This window comes from Notamacropus eugenii, chromosome 4 (assembly GCF_028372415.1).
Source record: "Notamacropus eugenii isolate mMacEug1 chromosome 4, mMacEug1.pri_v2, whole genome shotgun sequence".
Taxonomy (NCBI): domain Eukaryota; kingdom Metazoa; phylum Chordata; class Mammalia; order Diprotodontia; family Macropodidae; genus Notamacropus; species Notamacropus eugenii.
The window spans coordinates 384,207,809-384,229,967 of record NC_092875.1 but is presented as its reverse complement, the minus strand read 5'-3'; the positions used below and the strand labels follow the sequence as shown (position 1 = coordinate 384,229,967).

Below are 22,159 nucleotides of genomic sequence, written 5' to 3'. Positions count from 1 at the left end.
GGTTGGACCTTGTTGGACTCAAGTGCTCCATTTTTCACAACCGTATAGATAATGTTAGTGTTAAACAAAATGCCCATCTGAAAATCTTTTCTAAGATACACGTATATCTAGGTTCACTTAACATGCTTTTTGTCCAGAGACATAATAATGGATTTTGAGCTTAGAAGGACAAAATATGCAAAAATAATGGTAGTAGAATAGAAAGAATCCTGGATTTGATGTTATAGAAACTGGGTTTAAATACTCTATACTTTCTAAAGGTGTTATCTTGGGCAAGTCACTTAATATCTCCAAGCCTCACTGTCTGAATCAGTAAAGTGGGGTCATGTACACTAAAATGACGTGGTCAGTAACCTACAAATTAGAATTTCTATTTAACCAGGTAGTTCCTCCTCATTTTTTAGAATAATACTTAAAATTATATTTTCCATCACTTCCTCTAGGGTATGAAATATTTATAACTCCAGTCAAAAATTTGCCAGCTGTTTTACCACTATGAAAAACTGTTGCCTGGGAGATAACTATGTATTCTAAGTCTTCCATTATAATTTTATCTTGCTTTATTATTAATTTTCTTATCTCACTAGGGTTTGTTAACATTCCATTCACACCATTTTTTCCTTCCTTTGATTGTCTCCCAAGTATTATCCATGTTACTTTTTTATTCAGCTTAATATATTTCCAAAGAGGTAAATAAGTTTCTGATACTAAATTTTTCTAACCTTCTATTTTGTATTATCTGCTCTTTGGGAATAAGTAAAAGAATGAATAAAAAATGAGGTCAATGATCAGAAATAAAATACATCAAATAATTTTCTCAAATGGACATTTTTTTGACTCTCATTAAAATGCAAAATTTAAGAAATAGGAAATTTTAAAACAAAAGAACAAAAAAAGTAAAATAATTACCCTTCTCACTCCTTCCTCCTTCCAGTTGTGTAATAGAGAAATGAGCATGATTTTCCTTCTTCCCTTTCTCTGTCTCCAAGATGTCATAATGCAGTAAGTGAACCTTTACTATCTACTGAGAAAGTGGAGTGGTAAGGTCAAGACACAGCATTTGAAATAACTTCAGTATATATTTTATTACAATGTTAAGTCAAGAATTTTTTTTTCATTATGACCATTATGCTAGGTATAGCAGAAATACAAAATTTATATCAGGCACATTTTCTGACCTTTTGCAATTTATACCTTATGAACAAGTATGGCACATATCCAAATAACTATAAATCTAATGGTACATGATGTGAATATTAGACACGTACAAATCAAGTTCTATAGGATGACTAAAAAAACAGTGATGTTACCTAAGTATTTAAAGAACATCTTCCCTAAGGAGATGACAATTTAGTTCAAATTCAGGGGATGCGTAGGAATGCAAACAGGCAGAAGGAATAAGAAAAATAACTAGAAAACAAATCTTCATATGGTGAGTCCCTCTCAGTTTAGTTAATTGAGTATAATAACATTAAAAACTACATGGCAGGAGCCAAGATGATGAAGTAAAACCAGAACTTCACCCGAGCTCTCCTGCAACCCCCTCCAAATACCATTAAAAATTACTTTAAGCAATTTCTAGAGCAAAATAACCTATAAAAAGATGGAATGAAAAATTTTCCAGCAGAAGACAACATAGAAGTTTGGCAAGAAAATTCTGATGTACCAGACTGAGAGAGGAGTGCAGTGCAGTGCCAGCTGCACCAGTGCAGCCCCAGCCAAGAGGACTTGGAGCTAACCTCATGGTAATTCAATTTCTGGTAGCTGTGGGAACTCCCTGACACCTTGGCCCATAGACACAAGGTGCAACTTAGAATATCAATAGGAAGGGTCTGTTGTGCCAGGGTAGGAGTGGAGCACAGTCCATTCAGGCACACTGGCACAGCACAGACCCAGTAGGACAGTAGCAAGCTTTAGAAGTGACTCAATCAGGCAATGGCAATGGCAATGGCTGCTTCTGGGGCTCAAAGCCTACAGAAAGTAAGGGTGTTGAACGACTGGTCAGGAAGTGTCTTTTTGTGAGCACTGAGGTAGACCTCTATTGAGTTGCCCACACTTGTTTCTGGGTCCCAGTGTTGGTTGCAACCACAGGGTGAAGGGCACTAATATAATAGAGCTTGCAGCACCAGTGGAGAGGAGATACTTTTCACAGTTTCAGGGCAGAAAAGAACACCTGTGGTCACTCACAGACCAGAGCACAGGCCAAGAGACAAGTTAACACCTCTTCTTAGATCATACCACCTTGGAAGAATTGAAAAAATTACAGGTTTCTAAAAACATCTCTGAAAACAGCTGCACAAAAGCCCTCAAGTGTGGGACAGTTCAGCCTCCACTCTGCAAGCAGATCTTTACTTTATCAGTTAAAAGTCAAGCATAAGTCTGTGTACATGAACAAACAATGGAAAGAAAACTCTCACTATAGAAAGTTATTATGGTGACAAAGAAGATCAAAACACACACTCTGAAGAAGATACCAAAATCAAAGCTCCTACATCCAAAACCTCAGACTTAAAAAAAGAATTTTGGAAATCAAGAGAGGTAGAGGAAAAATTGGGAAAAGAAATGAGAATGATACAAGAAAATCATGAAAAACAAGTCAACAACTTGGTAAAGGTTTTAAAAATGGTAAAAAATACTGAAGAAAATAATACCTTAGAAAATTGACTAGAACAAGTTACGAAGGAGATTCAAAAAGCCAATGAGGAAAAAAATGCCACCAAAAGCTCAATTTGTCAAATGGAAAAGGAGGTCAAACGTTCACAGAAGAAAATTATTGCTTAAAAATTGGGATGAAGTAAATGGAAGGTAATGACTTCATGAGAAACCAAGAAGCAATAATACAAAGCAAAAAGAATGAAAGCACAAGAAGGCAATGTGAAATATTTCTCTAGAAAAACAACTGATCTAGAAAAATAGATCCAGGAGAGACAATTTAAAAATTATTGGAATACCTGAAAGCCATGATAAAAAAAACAAAACAAAACAAAACAAAAACAGAGTGCATAAAAATTGAAAGAATCCACCAATAATTTCTTGAATGAGATCACAAAATGAAAATTTCCAGGAATAGTATAGTCAAATTCCAGAACTCTCAGATCGAGAAGAAAATATTGCATGCAGGGAGAAAGAAACAATTCAAGTATAGTGGAGCCACAGTCAGGATGACACAAGATTTAGCAGCTTCTGCATTAAAGAATCAGAGGGATCCTAGGGGGGCAGAGCCAAGATGGCAGACTAGAAAGACACACTTACACAGTGTCCTCCCCAGAGCCCATAAAATACCTGTAGAGAAGGACTTTCAACAAATTTTGGACCAGCATACGTGGAAAACAACAGAGTGGAGGAAATTTCCAGCCCATGGTGACCTGAAAGGCACACGGAAATGTTGGTTGCACCAGGCGTGGAGCTGAGTGCGGAGGCCAGCCCAGCCTTGGCCAAGTGTGGAGCAGCGCATTGAGACTCTGAGAGGAGGACACCAGGGGGGTGGAATCTCCAGTTGCAGTAGCAGTCCTCAGATCCCTCAACACACAGGAGCCAAAGGTCAGTGACAGGGTTTTGTCAGCTGAACAGGAAGGGAGATAGGCTTTCCCATAGCTCCGGCAGCAGGCAGCAGCCACAGACCCTGCACAGCAGCCCTTACAGAAGCTCTGTTGTTGGAATGTAAAAATCTCTGAGGGCACTGAAGAGCCGAGTCTTACTTCAGCCCTGGGTGGAAACCCTGGCTGAGCTGGTCTTTGTCTCAAACTGAATGGTGGCCCTGACTATCCAGCTTATCTGAAAATCAGGCCCCAGTGCTGACTTGGGAACTGGAGACCATGTGGCTGTGGAGAGGTAATTGGTAAAATTCTGGGCATAAAGTTCCCTCTCTGTATCTAGATCAGTACACATTTGATTGAGCCACCTTGGAGGAACTGAGACCTCACAGATTCCTAGAGTACACCTTACTCTTGACAAAGGACCCAAAACTGAAGTAATTGGTTGGGAAAATGCCCAGAAAAGTAGAAAAAATAAGACTGTAGAAGGTTACTTTCTTGGTGAACAAATATCTCCTCCTGTCCTTTCAGATGAGGAAGAACAATGCTTACCATCAGGGAAAGACATAGAAGTCAAGGCTTTTCTATCCCAAACATCCAAAATAAATACTCAGTGGGCTCAGGCCATGGAAGAACTCCAAAAGGATTTTGAAAATCAAATTAGAGAGGTGGAGGAAAAACTGGGAAGAGAAATGAGGTAGATGCAAGAAAAGCAAGAAAAGCAGGTCAACACCTTGCTAAAGGAGACACAAAAAATTCTGAAGAAAATAACACCTTGAAAAACAGGTCAACTCAATTGGCAAAAGAGGTTCAAAAAGCCAATGAGAAGAAGAATGCTTCAAAAAGCAGAATTAGCCAAATGGAAAAGGAGATCCAAAAGCTCATTGAAGAAAATAGTTCTTTCAAAATTGGAATGGAACAGATGGAGGCTAATGACATTATGAGAAACCAAGAAATCACAAAACAAAACCAAATGAATGAAAAAATGGAAGATAATGTAAAATATCTCATTGGAAAAACAACTGACCTGGAAAATAGATTCAGGAGAGACAATTTAAAAATTATGGGCCTACCCGAAAGCCATGATCAAAAAAAGAGCCTAGACATCATCTTTCATGAAATTATCAAGGAAAACTGCTCTGAGATTCTAGAACAAGAGGGCAAAATAAATATTGAAAGAATCCATCCATCACCACTGGAAAGAGATCCAAACAGAGAAACTTCTGGGAACATTGTGGCCAAATTACAGAGTTCCCTGGTCAAGGAGAAAATATTGCAAGCAGCTAGAAAGAAACAGTACAAGTATTTGTGGAAATACAATCAGGATAACACAAGATCTAGCAGCTTCTACATTAAGGGATAGAAGGGCATGGAATATGATATTTCAGAAGTCAAAGGAACTAGGACTAAAACCAAGAATCACCTACCCAGGCAAACTGAGTATAATACTTCAGGGGAAAAAATGGTCTTTCAGTGAAATAGAGGACTTTAAAGCATTCTTGATGAAAAGACCAGAGCTGAAAAGAAAATTTGACTTTCAAACATAAGAATGAAGAGAAGCATGAAAAGGTAAACAGCAAAGAGAAGTCATAAGGGACTTACTAAAGTTGAACTGTTTACATTTCTACATGGAAAGACAATATTTGTAACTCTTGAAACTTTTTTCAATATCTGGGTAGTTGGTGGGATTACACATACAGAGAGAGAGAGAGAGAGAGAGAGAGAGAGAGAGAGAGAGAGAGAGAGAGAGAGAGAGAGAGAGAGCACAGAGTGAATTGAATAGGACAGGATCATATCTTAAAAAAAATGAAATCAAGCGGTGAGAGAGAAATATATTGGGAGGAGAAAGGGAGAAATGTAATGGGGCAAATTATCTCTCATAGAAGAGGCAAGCAAATGATTTTTCAGTGGAGGGAAAAAGAGGGCACGTGAGAGAAAAACGTGAAGCTTACTCTCATTACATTAGACTAAAGGCAGAAATAAAATGCACAATCATTTTGGTATGAAAACTTATCTTACAATACAGGAAAGTGGGGGAGAAGGAGATAAGCAGGGTGGGGGGGATGATGGAAGGGATGGCAGTGGGAGGAGGGAGAAATCTGAGGTCAATATTGTTAGGGAGGGACAGGATCCAAAGAGAGAACAGAAGCAATTGGGGACAGGATAGGATGGAGGGAAATATAGTCAGTCTTACACAACATGACTATTATGGAAGTCATTTGCAAAACTGCACAGATATGGCCAACATTGAATTGCTTGCTTCCCAAATGGAATGGGTGGAGAGAGAGGGATGTAGAGTAGTTGGAAGTCAACCTTTTAGGAACAACTGTGGAGTATTGTTCTTACTACTAGGAAATAAGAAATACAGGTAATGGAGTATAGAAAGTTATCTGTCCCTACAGGACAAAAGAGAAGATGGGGACAAGGGAAAGGAGGGATGATAGAAGAGAGGGCAGATTGATGATAGGGGCAATTAGAATGCTCAGTGTTTTGGGGTAGGGGAGGGGAGAAATGGGGAGAAAATGTGGAATTCAAAATTTTGTGGAAACAAATGTTAAAAGTTAAATAAATAAATTAAAAAAAGAATCAGAGAACATGGAATATCATATTCCAGAGGATGAAAGATCTACCATTGCAACCAAGAATCACTTTCCCAGCAAAACTGAATATAATCCTTCATGGGGGAAAATAATCATTCAGTGAGAGAGGACTTTCAGTCATTGTTGATGAAAAGATGAGAGTTGAATAAAAATATTGATTTTCGAATACAAAAATCAAGAGAATCATACAAAGGCAAACAGGAAAGGTAAAATATAAGGGTCCCCATAAGGTTAAGCTATTTACATTCCTACATGAGAAGATGGTTTTTGTTACTTATAAGACTTTTCTCATTGATAGGGGAGTTAGGAGTACATACCAACAGACAACACAGATGTGAGTTGAATTGTGTCAAATTTTGGAAAATAAGTATCGTTCCCCAAATGATAAATGATCAAAGATATAATCAGTTTTCAGATGAAGTAATTAAAGCTATTAATGACCATATGGGAAAATATTTTCACTGTTGATTAGAGAAGTGGAAATTAAAACTATTCTTATGTACTATGTCATATTTATTGGCTGATAGGAAAGCGAAGATAAACAACAAATGTTGGAGAAGATGAGGGAAAAGTGGGATATTGTTATACTGTTGGCAGAATTGCGAACTGATCAAACCATTCTATAGAGTAATTTGGAACTTTGTCCAAAGGCTATAAAATCATGCATACCCTTTCACCAAGCAATACCACTACTAGATATGTATCCCAAAAGAGACAAAAAAAAAGTAAACGGAGAAAGATCTATCTATAAGTACAAAAAATATGTATAGCAGCTATTTTCTGGGAGTAAACAATAAGAAACTGAGGGGATGCCCATCAGTTGGGGAATAGCTGAAAAAATCTATGTAATTATGATGGAATATTCTCACACAGTAAGAAAAAATGAGCAGGATGCTCTCAGAAAAACCTGGAAAGGGTTGCATGGGTTGATGCAAAGTGAAATATATTGAATACAAAGTAACAGCAATATTGTAAGATGATCAACCATGAATAACTTAGTTATTCTCAGCAATACAATGATCCATGACAACAGTGAAAGGGATAGCATGAAAAATGCTATCCATCCCCAGACAAAGAGCTGTTGTTGTCTGAATACAGATTGAAGCATAATTTTTTTCCACTTTCTTTATTTTTCTTGAGTTTTTTTGGCTATGTTTTCTTTCACATTACTATTATGGATATGATTTGCATGCCTATTTCTCTAAAATATATATGATTATATCTCAGTGAGGGGCCTTGGGTAGGTAAAAAAGGGAATGAACTTGGAAATCAAGGTATTAAAAGTAAATATTAAAAATGGGTTTTACATGTAACTTGGGAAAATTAAATACTAAATAAAGACCAAAAAAGACCCCCTACATGGCATATGTAGTCACACTCATTAACGTGGACTTTTCTTATATCATGAATATGCTCTTCCCTATCTACCTCAGAATGATTTTCTTCCTTCGAGGCTCAGTATATGTTCTACCAAATAATGAAGTAACCCATGACCTCCCCAACTGTAAAGGATTATTTCCATCTCAGTTTTCTTTAAACTGTGTCAGCTTAGTTACATATTGTCTTAACTCAGTGAATATATTTTCCTTTAGCACAAGAAGTTTAATTTTTTTCCACAGTATCTGAGTTCCTTACACATAAAAGACACAATAAATATTTGCTGAATATGATTGAATCTCAAGTCAATTTTTTTTGTGTGGTTTCAGTCAAAGGCTACAGCAAAACCTCTAGAAAAATGAGAAAAAAATATATATTATCTTCAGAATGATATAATATCCAAAGGAAAGTTAAAATAAATTATGACATAAATTGTAGATTTCAGTGATAATTTCATAAAAGCTGTATTATTTGAACACTATCCATGAGTAGAGTAATATAGTAAGATCCCCTGGGAAATTGTGTTGAAAGGCATAATATGGTTCCTATCTTGATGATATATGTCATCTAGTTTATTCATGTTCACTCAAATATTCACTAAGCACACGCAAATATATGTATATGTGTGTATATATTATACATATGTACCCATACACATATAGAGCAACTATAACATATTTATCTGAATATCTTTTTGCGTAGGTATATATAGACACAAAATTGATATGTTACAACTACTGCTGGCAAAACATTGTGCTAGGTATTGGCAATGATAGCAATTGAAATATGAAGACTGAAATGTGATGTACCACAGTCTATAGGCAGAAAATAGTGATTCAAATGACAGAGGTGATATATATGTGGATTTCCCTCCTATGATCCATATTATATCTGTTATTCTATAGTTTGATGTGAACTCTTACATTCTCTTTAGAAAGATATTGATGGTTTTAAGAGATTAGAAATATTGACTTTCTAACTAATACCTTTTTCAAAATTTAGCATAAAATGTTGCCTAAGATCCCTTAGAGCCCAAAACATGTAAATCATCCTGTGCTCAGTAGATGTACTCAGTCCTCCCAAGCGTGATGTCAGTGGACATGGTGCACTCTCTTCATAGTGAGATGTAATCGAAGTTCGAAAGAAATATTAAACTAAATATCTTCTCAACAACTTGCTCGGAGAATTTCCCCGAAATAAAATGTTCACTAAGTAGAAGAAATAATAAGTAATATAGTGTGTTTTCGTCCTTCATTGCTGAAGACGATCATGCCATCAGAGAAATGATGACATGACTTGCACTTGACTTTGTTTTGAGTGAAGGAAGGCTGTGCAGGTCACCAGCCTCACTTCTCCTCCAGAGTCTTCTGAATCCAATGACCAGATATTCATCAAGATGACTGGAAATGAGCCAGGATGAGGCAATTGGGGTTGTGACTTGCCCAAGGTCACACACCTAGTGAGTGTCAAGTATCTGAGGTGAGATTTGAACTCTGGTCCTCCTGCACTAGTGCTTTATCCACTACACCAACTAGTTGCCCAATAACTGATGTAGGAATTTAGGAAAAAGAAAATCAGAAAAGGGATGTGACTTTTTTTATCATGACAAAGCCAAAGAGTTTCAGAGGCATGTTTCAGGATTAGATTCCTTGAATATTCTACAATCTTTTTCTCTATACAACACAGTTCAGAGATCTGAAGGTATACTAATGACTGTTTGGATGATCATAAAACAAAACAGTGGGAATAATTATGTTTAATTAATTTGAAATTATACACACGTGTGCATGTATATAGGTGTACACATGCATATACATATACACACAAATATATTTGTGTAAACTATATATGTATATGTGTATACTCAATATGTATATATATGTGCATGCATGCAATGCCTTAAATATGTACACATGTACATGTATAGAAAACACTGATTTCAATATTGAGCGATGAAAAGAGAGGAAAGAGTTACATATGTCACTAGAGCAAGAGGTAGCATTCTTTGGGATAATAGGCTACTCCAGTTGTTGTACTATCATTTAGTCATGTCTGACTCTTCATGATCCCATGGACCATAACATGCTAGACTCTTCTATCCTCTGCTTACTCCCAAAGTTTGCCCACATTCATGTTCACTCTTTTCGTGCCACTGTCCATCTCATCCTCTGTTGTCTTCTTCTCCTTTTGCCAACAATCTTTCCCAACATTAGGGTCTTTTCCAATGAGATCTGTCTTCTTAGTATGTGGTCAGAAATGAAGTTTTATCTTTAGTATTGCTTTAAGTGTTGACATATTTGATTTCCTTGCTGTTCAAGGGAATATCAAAAGTCTTTTCTAGCACCACAATATGAAAGTGTTAATTCTGTGGCCCTCAGCTTTCCTTATTGTCCAATTCTCACAACCATACAATGCTACTAGAATATCCATAGCTTTGACTAGATAGACCATTTTTGATTTTTAATGAATTGTCTAGATTTTCCATAGCTTTCTGCCCAAGGAGCAAACGTCTTTCATAGTTGCAGTAGTTATCTTCAGTAATCTTTGAGTCCAAGAATATAAAATCTGACACTCAATTGGAATCTGATAAAAAAACAAAACAGGTGGGGAGAGAGGAGTATAATGAAATATCTCGGTTTTCATTTTTCAATTTGAAATGCTGTATTTGAATGATCATTTTGAAATTTTGTGGAAAAATCCACAATTATAGTTAGAATAGTTTTTGTTAAGAAGAAATGAGTCTTGCTAACATGTAACCGTGAATTGACATATATGTTGATGAAATTTGACTAGATGAAAAAAGGTGAATTTAAGGTCCACTTATTTAATAAAGCTCATTCATAAATTACAAGTAAACTATTTGAATTACTTAAAAGACTTTTTATGTTTTCTCAGGTCATCAATGCATCAAAAGTCATGGGTTATTTTGTCAATATTTAATTTAATGTCTCTCTGTATAATACCTACTGACAACTGTGTAATTATGCCTGTTGTTTTAAAGTGATGCCATGATTAAAATATTGTTTTTCATCAGATTTCTAGAGGTGAAGTCTTACCCTCTAGTAAAATATTATATTTCACTTATTTAGATTAAAGTTTCCTCAAACACAAAGACAAAAATAAAACAAAGCAAAACTATCTCTTTAAAATCATGGATGTCACATAAAACTCAAAGTTAGTGGAAGAAGAAACATTTTCTGTATAATTTTTCTATAGCATCCCATTCTACATTTTATTAATTTGGTATAATTAGCTGTATGGTAATTGGGTAATTTAATACATTAAGAATAGTTGCCTAGAATCCAGGACCTGACCATTAACCAAAATCTCTCTGAAGACCTTTAAATAATATCGTAAAGCAATTTCTGAAGCAGCAGAAACCACAAACGGATGGAGTGAAAAAATTTGCCAGTCTAATACAACTTAGAATGTTTTCAGGAAAAGTCTTTCACACCTGGATGAGAGTGGAGGACAGTCCAATGCATACCTGGCCCCAGCAAACCAGGAGGCAATGAATCAGCAGCAGTAGTGGTTTCTTCCAGAGCTCTCAGCTGACAGATGGTAAAAAGGTCAAACAACTAATTATAAGGAGATTATAGGGATTGCTTTGACAGCACCTAGGCAGGAATTTTTTTCTGGCCCATGCACAGATCTTGTTCACAGTCCTGGTGTTAATCTCAGAGTGAGGAGAAGCATTAGTACTGATAAGCTTGTAGCAAGAGTGTATCAGGGACATTCTTCACAGTTCCAGGACAGAAAAGAGTGCTTCTGGTCACTTACAGAGTAGAGCACAGTTCAGGAAAGTAGTAAACACTCCTTTCCTTAGGTCAAACCACCTTGGAGAACTGAAACTTACAAGTCCCTAGAAGTATCCCTAAAAACAACTACATAAAAGCTTGGAACAATGCAACTTCCATCCTGGAAGCACAGGCGCATTTTAACAAGGAGTTAAAAACAAAGAATTAGACTGAAAAAATGAACAAACATCAGGAAAAAAAAAGCAAAGTCTGACCATAGAAAATGACTATAGTGACAAGAAAGATCAAAACACACACTCAGAAAAAGATAACAAAACCAAAACTCCACATCCAAAGCATCCAATAAAAAATATGAATTGGTCTCTACACATGGAAGAGCTAAAAAAAATGACTTTGAATATCAAGTAAAAGAGGTAGAAGAAAAAAATTGGAATAGAAATGAGAATAATGGAAGAAAGAAAAATGAATCAACCATTTGGTAGAGGAGAAACAGAAAAAAATCCTGAAGAAAATAACATCTCAAGGACAAGACTAATTGAAATGGAAAAAGAGGTACAAAAAATCAATGGAGAGAAGAAAGTCTTAAAAAACAGAACTGATCAAATGGAAAGACAAGCACATAAATTCACCAAAAAAAAATCTTAAAAAGTATAATTAAGGGGCGGAGCCAAGATGGTGAAGTAGAAAGACACACATACACACAGCTCCGAACCCACAAACCACAGAATGGCTAGAGGGGACCAACCCAGGGCGAATTTTGCACCCAGAGACCACGGAATATTGGAGCGAGGGAGATTTCTGTTCCAGAGAGACCTCCAAACTTCTCGCGGGGGTCCTTTGCGCCGTGGACTGGGCGCCGGGCCGGGGAGCAGAGGGCAGCCCTGCCGCGGCAGCGACACCATGAGGAAAAGATCCGAGCGGGCTATGGGGACGGGATCTCCAGCAGCCATGCTGGTCCCTCCACCCGCAGAGGGACCTGCAAACCTCGCCCAAAAGGTCCGTTGCGCTGCACATGCGGAGCCCAGCCCGGACCTGCGGCGGCAGTGGCGGCCTCGGCTCCGAGAGGCACAGATCTGAGAAGGCTCCAGAGACAGGATCTCCAGCGGCGGCAAAAGCCCCCCCACCAACAGGTGACTGATGGGGGTAGGTGACAGAGTGTCTTTGGCGGGTCGAGAGGGGAGTGGGGTGCCCCCATGACTCAGGCCCCCCCAGGAGATAGAAGCTGAGAGGAGGCTGCAGACAGGGGCTCCCCAAACGGGCAGAAGCCTGGATCCATTGTGGAAGGTCTGTGCATAAACCCCCAGAGGGAACTGAGCCAGAGAGGCGGCCCTGCCCCTGACCACCTGAACTTAATTCTCACACTGAATAGCAGCCCTGCCGCCGCCAAAAACCCTAAAGCGGGAAGCAGCATTTGAATCTCAGTCCCCAAACGCTGGCTGGGAGGACCAGGAGGCGAGGTGGGTGTGAGGAGAACATTCAAAGGTCAAGGCACTGGCTGGGGAGAATGCCAAGAAAAGGGAAAAGAAATAAAACTATTGAAAGGTACTTTCTCGGAGAAAAGACACTTCCTCCCTTCCTTTCTGATGGGGAGGAACAATGCTTGCCATCAGGCAAAGACACAGAAATCGAGGATTCTGTGTCCTAGCCCACCCAATGGGCTCGGGCCATGGAAGAGCTCAACAGGAATTTTGAAAATCAAGTTAGAGAGGTGGAGGAAAGACTGGGAAGGGAAATGAGAGGGATGAGGGAGAAGCATGAAAAGCAGATCAGCTCCCTGCTAAAGGAGAATCAAAAAAAATCTTGAAGAAATTGGCACCTTGAGAACTAGCCTAACTCAGTTGGCAAGGGAGGTGCAAGGGGCCAGTGAGGAGAAGAATGCTTTCAAAAGCAGAATTAACCAAATGGAAAAGGAGATTCAAAAGCTCTCTGAAGAAAATAGATCTTTCAAAACTGGAATGGTACAGATGGACGCTAAGGACTTTATGAGAAAGACAGATATCTCAGAACATACCGTGCAGATTCGAAAAATGGAAGATAATGTGAAATATCTTATTGGAAAAACAACTGACCTGGAAAATAGAATCAGGAGAGAAAATGTAAAAATTCTGGGACTACCTGAAAACCATGATCAAAAGAAGAGCCTAGACATCATCTTCAATGAAATTATCAAGGAAAACTGCCCTGAGATTCTAGAACCAGAGGGCAAAATAAATATTTAAGGAATCCGCAGAACACTGCATGAAAGAGATCCAAAAAGAGAAACTCCTAGGAGCATTGTGGCCAAATTACAGAATTCCCAGGTGAAAGAGAAAATATGTCAAGCAGCTAGAAAGAAACAATTCAAGTATTGTGGAAATACAATCAGGATAACACAAGATCTAGCTCCCTCTATGTTAAGGGATCGAAGGGAATGAAATAGGATATTCCAGAAGTCAAAGGAACTAGGACTAAAACCAAGAATCACCTACCCAGCAAAACTGAGTATAATACTTCAGGAGAAAAAATGTTCTTTCAATGAAATAGAGGATTTTCAAATTTTCCTGATGAAAAGACCAGAGCTAGAAAGAAAATTTGACTTTCTAACACAAGAATGAAGAGAGCCATGAAAAGGTGAACAGCAAAGAGAAATCATAAGGGACTTACTAAAGTTGAACTGTTTACATTCCTACATGGAAAGACAATATTTGTAACTCTTGAAACATTTCAGTATCTGGGTACTGGGTGGGAGTACACACACACACACACATGCACACACGCACACATACATAGAGACCGAGTGCACAAAGTGAATTGAAGAGGATGGGATCATATCTTTAAAAAAAATGATATCAAGCAGTGAGAGAGAAATATTGGGAGGAGAAAGGGATAAGTTATATGGGGCAAATTATCTCTCATAAAAGAGGCAAGCAAAAGACTTATTAGTGGTGGGATAAAGAGGGGAGGCAAGAGAAAAACATGAGGTCTACTCTCATCACATTCCACTAAAGGAAAGAATATAATGCACACTCATTTTGATAGGAAAACCTATCTCATAATACAGGACAGTGGAGGACAGGGGCACAAGCAGGGTGGGGGGGAGGATGGAGGGGAGGGCATGGGGAGGAGAATGCAATCCGAGGTCAACACTCATGGGGAGGGAAAGGACCATAAGAATATAGAAGTAATGGGGGACAGGATAGGATGGAGGGAAATATAGTTAGTCCTATACAATACAACTAATATGGAAATCATTTGCAAAACTAAACAGATTTGGCCTATATTGAATTGCCTGTCTTCCAAGGGGAAGGGGTGGAGAGGGAGGGAGCTAAAGAAGTTGGAACTCAAAGTGTTAGGACCAAATGTAATGTTCTTACCACTGGGTAACAAGAAATAGAGGTTAAGGGGTCAAGAAAGCTATCTGGCCCTACAGGGCAAAAGAGAAGACGGAGACATGGACAGGGAGGGAGGATAGAGGAGACAGCAGATTGGTCACAAGGGCAACTAGAATGCTTGGGTTTGGGAGGGGGGAGGGGATAAAAGGGGAGAAAATTTGTAACCCAAAATTTTGTGAAAATAAATGTTAAAAGTTAAATAAATAAAAAAAGTATAATTAAGCAAATATACAAAGAGTTACAAAAGTTCACTGAAGAAAGCAATTCCTCAAAAATTAGAATTGACTGCCCCCTTCCACAGCCTGACCCAACCTGGCCATGCCTCTCTCCCCCAAGTGGACCCAGGAGCCAGCCTTGGTGGAGCAGCAGTGACTCCAGGAACAGAAGCAGCATTGGGGAGATATACAGCAGCAGCAACAGCTGCACCACCTTGAGTCCTTTTATGAAAAACCTCCACCTGGACTTATCAAGGGAGATGATACCATGGCAGAAGAATGTATATCAGAAGCATCAGGCAATGAACATGCCACAGAACTTCTGATTCATGCTCCAACTGAAGGACTCTGGATGCCCCAGGGGAAAAAAGTCAAGGTTATGCAATGGTAGCGGTGTAAACTCTATGGACTCAGAAAAGGTGACAAAGAATGACCATTCTTTATCAAGGGCAATCAGAAATTAGAGCAATTCAGAATAGCACATGAAAATCTTGTGTATGAGATTATAAGGATGAATAAGCATCATGAAAAGATGTGAGGATACAAAAGCTAAAGAAGCTACTAGAGGATTCTTCCTCAGATGAAGATGGAAATACTTACAGCTCCTCAGAATGCAAGGAGAAGCATAACAGAAAGAAGAAGAAGGAGAAACATAAGAAGAGGAAAACGCAGAAGAAAAAGAAAAAAGCACAAATTTAAGTCAAATTAGAGTTAGGCTCTGACTAAAAGCAATTTGATTTTAATCCACCTTGTTATTCAAGAATCATAGTTCAATGTCATAGGTACTAAATAAGTAGCCACAAAACTGCCTTCATTGACAGAAAAAGGAACCAAGTAATGTGTGTCATTAGCATCACTTAGGTGGCATTTTGCTATTGCTGCCAACAGTGATGAATTCAACATGACATTGAGTTGCTTATATGTCATAGTGCGGGATATTCATTGTCATCTTCTTTGATTACTGTAGTTTATGATAATTTTTGAAGACAATCAAGCATAAGATATGAAGACATTCTAGGCATTTCCAAAAGTTTCCCCAGTGATGGCAGAGGGTTAATGGAGTTGTAGGTTGACGTATTTGAAAATTCTAGATCTTCAGCAGTTGCAAGTAAATGTTGTCAGGTGTTGAATAATAAAACTCAGTTATTTAAGGGAAAAAATAGAAATGAGTAAAAGGAAGTGAATGACTTTATGAGAAATCAACATCAACAAAAATAAACAGTGAAAAAATTAGAAAACATAAAAATGGTTTAGGATTACATGAAAGCCACGAGCAAAAAAAAAAAAAAAACGAGTAAATAAATCATCTTTCAAGGTATTATTATTACTCTCCTGATAGTGTAGAACAAGAGGTTAAAATAGAAACAAAAGAATTCATGAACCTCTTCCTGAAAGAGATGAAAAAATGAAATATCTCACTAATATTGTGTCCATCCTTCTGTGCCAGAGAAGGCCATGCCATTAGAGAAATGAAGACATTACTTGCACTTGACTTTGTTTTGAGTGAGAGAGGGATGTGCAGGTCACCAGCCTCACTTCTCCTCCAGAGTCATCTGAACCCAGAGACCGGAGATCACCCGGGATACACTGGGGGACTTTGGATCCTTAAGTCCAAAGTCTTTGCAGGTACTCACTTAGGGTGAAGCATAGCCCATTCATTGAATAGCCCTGTTTAAGAAGTAGCCAAGGGATGACCCTTATAATGAGGCCAAGAAAAGAAATATTTCGTTACAAGAATGCTCAATGTCTTTTTGTTCTTCACACAAAATAAGAACAATACTAATAGAACACAAAGCATTAATGAATCACCCTCTTTACTTTTCCAAATTCACATTAAGAAGCATTCATTCAGCGTATACTGTATTCCAGGCAGTGTTTAGAAATACAAGTAAAAGCAGAAAATCAGTCCCCACTCCTCACTAACATATATTCTAAATACAAACAGAAAGGCAGTCCCTGCTCCCACATAATATATACTCTAATGGAGAAGGCAACACATAAAATGAAGGTTAACAAAACAGCTGGAGAAGAAGACAGTGAGAAAGTAAGAAAACCCAATGTAAAGGCATAAATGTAGAAAAAAATAGGCATTTTAGGGAAAGTCCAAGGGAATCAAGAATGCAGCTTATAGAAGACTGAATATAGCTTGATCACAGACATAGGATCATTTTGTAAAAACAATTGAAGGAATAAAAGACAATTTCCCCAAGTCCCAGATAGCTATCTGGGAATGTCCATTTTGACACACTATAGTACCATCCAATATTGGAAAGATGATTTCCTCCCAATAATTTGAGGAATAATCAAATGCATGTGAATTTTGTGTCCTCAATTTTAAACCTGAAAGGGATTTTACCATTTATTTAGTCAAAACCACTTATTATAGAAATGGTTGAGTCCCAAACAACTTAAGTGAGATGTTCAAGGTCATGTTAGATAATAAGGAAATGATCTAGTATTAGAAACCATGCCCTCTGACTCCAAATTTAGTATTTTGTTACTATATTGTTCAAAGATGTTTTTGCCCTAAGGAAAGACATTTTGGAGGTCTGTTTGGTCATGATTTTTTATGCAACTGTTTATTTACTCAAAATCATACAGCAGTCTTATGGAATGCAAAGGCTGGGTATAGGTAAGTAGATTCCACATTCTTGAGTTACGATAGATCACATGAGCATATAGGTTACTATAATAGACATCTTGAAATCATTACCAAGAATTATAAATTTTTGTTTAAGAAATTAAAATCTCTGGGGAACAGATGACATTTTTTTATCATCTAGCTACTTTGTGTGCATTTAAGTAAACTGGTCAACAAAAACTATATCCCAGGATATTAAAAAAACTTGGTAGATTTGTTTATTAAGCCATTGCTAATGTCTTCTGAATGGTTTTGGAGAACAGGACAAATGAGATAATTCTGGAAAAAATTAAAATCCCCTAAAATAGGATATAGTTTTCTCAAAGAGCAAATATATTGATTTCATCAAGAATGTATCATCCTAGGCTTAATGTTTTTCCCCTTCTTTAACAGTAATATTGTGTGAGGATAATCATTGCATACATCACCTGCATATGTCATTCCTTGATTAAAATATGCCAAATGAAAAAGACAACTTGATCTTCAACAATAAACCACTGTATTTACACTCACACAGTTTTCTGCTTAAATAATCTAGTTATCACTGTGTTGATAGTTAAATATATATATATATATGAACATGACTCAGCACAGCAAATAAGCTCTTTAAAGGTTATCACCCAACATGGACTATCCCATGAATAAGCTCCCCCTTTTTTATTGTGGCACCAAATACTTCTGTAAATATCAAATAAAAGTTTAAAAAGGGAGATAGAAAAACGTATTTAACACTGCAATGAGGGTATATGACAGAGTCCAAATGGAAAAGTTATTTCTAAAGAAGGTGAAGTCCCTTAGAATTTTTTTTTGGAAGCAATTGGGGTTAAATAATTTGTCCAGTGTCAGACAGCTGGGAAGTGTCTGAGGAATAATTTGAACTCAAGCCTTCTTGACTCTAGGTTGGTTATCTATCTACTACACCACCTAGCTGCCCCATATCCATTATATTTGAGGATGGTGTATCCATTGATGAAACAAACTTTGCTTGAAAAGAATGTTGCATAAAATCAGGGATGAGAAAAGAATAGATAGGTCTTCTGGGAGTCGACAGCAAAGTAAGAACTAAGTTGCTTTCATCCTACCTTATTGACCTTGAAAAACACAGAAAATACTTACCCAGGAAAATTGTGGAACAGTGGAGCCAGCAGAAGAATGGGGTACAGCAGTGTTTTAAGTTGTGAGGATAGTGGAATTAATGGGAAAGGTCCCTCTCACTGTGGCTGAATAGAATGAAAATAAGAAGAGAGGTGTCCTGGCAAGCCTGTGACAAGTCATACTTCAGCACATCACTGTGAGATCCTGATTCTCAGAGTTGGGGAGTGGTCAGGCACCGGTACTAGAACTGCCCTTCTTCTCCCCACATGCCTTCTCACATCCAGGGAAATCAGTAGATGCCAGTGTTGAGAATCACCCTGTGAGCCTGCAAATGGTTGTCCACCAGTGGTTGAGCTTACCCATGCCCTACGACAACCCAGGATGAGAAGACAACCTCCAGTGGATAGACAACCCCCACCCTCACACCTCACCCTGTTAGTTTCTTTGTAACCCTGGGAAAATGTAGAAAAACCCCACCTGGCTTCTGCACACACCAACAATGACCACAAGCTCCAGCTCAGCACCAAGTAAGCTACAGCCTCGGCAGCGTCCAGCTGTCAGGCTCTGAGGCCCCAGAACACAAAGCCAGTAACCAGACCTAGATTCATCAAGAAGAAGCCTGAGACAGTGCCCCTTGTGCCTGAGAAGCAGAGATCAGCTTTAAAAGTCAGGGAAAATGCAAATGCCATGATCAAAGAGCAACTTAGATAAACAAAGCACATAGATTTTTTTTTTTTTATGGGGACAGGTAAGATCAAAATACAAATTCAGAAGAAGACAGTATTGTCACTATACCTACATATGAAACCTCAAAGGGTAATATGAACCGATCTCAAGCCCAAAAAGCCTTCTTGGGAAAGCTAGAGAAGGATTTTAAAAGTCAAACTAGAGAAGTAGAAGAAAAAATGAACAATTCCTTAAAAAAGATATTGACAGATTGGGGGGGATTACATTGAAGAAAACAACTCCTTATAAAGCAGAATTGGTGAAATGGAAAAGGAAGTCCAAAAACTAATTGAAGAAAAGAGTTTGTTAAAAATTAGAATTGGGCAAGTGGAAGCTAATGATTCTATAAGACATCAAGAATCAGTCAAAAAATGAAAATGAAAAATAGAATAAAATATTAAAAAAAACATTTCATTGGAGAAAATACAGACTTGGAAAAGAGAAGAAAGAGAGATCATTTTAAAATTATTGATCTACTTGAAAGTGATGATCCAAAAATAAGAGCCTGGAATTAATCTTTCAAGAAATCATCAAGGAAAACTGCCCTGATATCCTAGAACCAAAGGGTAAACTATTCATTGAGAGACTCCACCAATCATCTCCAGATAAAGATCTCAAATTGAAAAGTCCAAGGAATATCATGTAACAATTCCAGAAATATTAAATCAATGAGAAAATATTGCAAGAAACCAGAAAGAAACAATTGAAAGATCACTGGAGCCACAATTAGGATTACACAAGACTAGCAGCTTCTACATTAAAGGATTGGAGGGCTTGAGGTAAACAGACAAAGGTAAACAGGGCAATAAGGGCAAACGGTTCACATCCCTAGATGGGTGGATAATACTTGTAACTCTTGAGAATGCACCTTTATTACAACATTTAAAAAGGACTGAGAGAAAGATATAGATAGATAGATAAATAGATATAGATACATAGATAGGTAGATATATGAATAGATAGAGAGAGTATAAATTGACTTCGATGTAATGATGAAAAAATTATGTAGTGAAAAGAAATTGTAACAGGAGAAGAGGAAAAGAAGAGGCAGAAAAAAGTAAATTATAGTGCATGAAGAGGTACAAAATCATGTTATAGTAGAGGGAAAAAAGGGGTGAGGTGAGGATTGTTTGAACCTTGCTCTCACTTGATTTGGCTGAAGGAGGGAATAACATACTCAGTTAGTTATAGAAATCTAAATTACCTTATATGCAGTAGGAAGGGGGAAGGGGAAAGAAAAAAGAAGGGAGTGGGAAGGGAGAAAGGGGGAAGAAACAGTAAAGGAAAAGGGGAAAGAAAAAGGGCTGATAGGAGGGAAGGAAGATTGAAGTGATGAAAAGCAAATCTCGAGTGATGGGGGAAGAGCAAAACGAGAAATAAAAGTATAAATGGGGATCAGAAAAAAAGATAGAGAGACACAGAAATTAAAAATAACTACGAAAGATGAGATGAACTCTCCCATGAAACAGAAACAGATAGTAGAATTGATTAAAATCATGATGTTAAAATATTCTGTTTACAAGAAACACATTTTAAACAGAAGGATGCACACAGAATAAAGGTAAAAGACTAGAGTAGAGAATATTATGCTTAAACTGAAATTAAAAAAAAAACAAACAGGGGTGATAATCCTGATCTCAGAGAAAGCAAAAGCAAAAATAGATTTAATTAGAAGAGATGAGAAAGGAAACCATATACTACTAAAAGCTACACTAGACAAAGAAGTAATATCATTACTAAATATACATGCGCTAAGTGGTACAGCATCCAAATTCTTAGAGGAAAAGTAAGGGAGTTACAGAAAGAAAAAGAGAGCAAAACTATACTAATTGGGGTCCTCAACCTCCCCCTCTCTGACGTAGATAAATCTAACCACAAAGTAAGCAAGAAAGAAGTTAAGAAGGTCAATAGAATGTTCGAAAAGTTAGATATGGTAAACCTCTGGAGAAAATTAAATATGGATATTTTTTCTCAGTGGTTAAGGGTACCTGCATAAAAATTAGTGATGATCTAGTCCTTAAACAGATCCCAATCTAATGCAGAAAAGCAGAAATATTAAATGCATCCTTTTCAGATATTGATGAAGCAAAAATAACGTGGAATAAAGGGTCATAGGAATATAGATTAAAAATTCATTGGAAACTAAAATGTCTAGTCCCAAAGAATGAGTGGGTCAAACAAAACATCATAGAAAGAATTCATAACTTCATACAAGAGAATAACAATAATCAGACAACATACAAAAATTCATGGGATGCAGTAAAAGTTGTACTTAGAGTAAGTTTTATATATCTGTATGATTAAATAGGAATAAATGAATGAAAAAGGGAAAGAGGAGATTAAGGAATTGGGCATGCAAGGTAAAAAGCTAAAAAATGAACAAATTAAAAATCCTCAATTAAATACCAAATTAGAAACAGTGAAAACCAAATAAGGGATTAATAAAATTTAAATTAATAAAACTATTGAACTAATAAATACCATCAAGAACTGGCTTTATGAAAAAAGCAATAAACTGATAAATCTTTTGTTGATTGGGTTAAAAAAGAGAAAAAAGAAAACCAAATTACTGGTATCAAAAATGAAAACTATGAATTCATCACCAACGAAGAAGAAATTTAAACAATATTTAGGAACAATTTTGCCCAACTGTATGCCCATAAATTTGATAATAATAGTAAAATGGATGAGTATTTACAAATATATATATATATGTATGTGTATATATATATATAATATATATTATATATATATAGCCAAAATTAACAGAACAACAAGTAAACTATTGAAATAACTACATTTCAAAAAGGAAATTGAAAAAGTCACCTATGAGCTCCCAGGGA

The 22,159-nt window shown here is 37.2% G+C and overlaps 1 protein-coding gene and 1 pseudogene across 1 annotated transcript in view; both read left to right on the top strand.

Annotated features, from left to right (window-relative positions):
• The window catches only part of CDH9 (cadherin 9), a 234,213-nt gene that overhangs the window by 93,984 nt on the left and 118,070 nt on the right, over positions 1-22,159 (top strand). The window lies entirely within an intron of this gene.
• LOC140498562 (retinitis pigmentosa 9 protein homolog pseudogene) lies at positions 14,839-18,337 on the top strand (annotated as a pseudogene).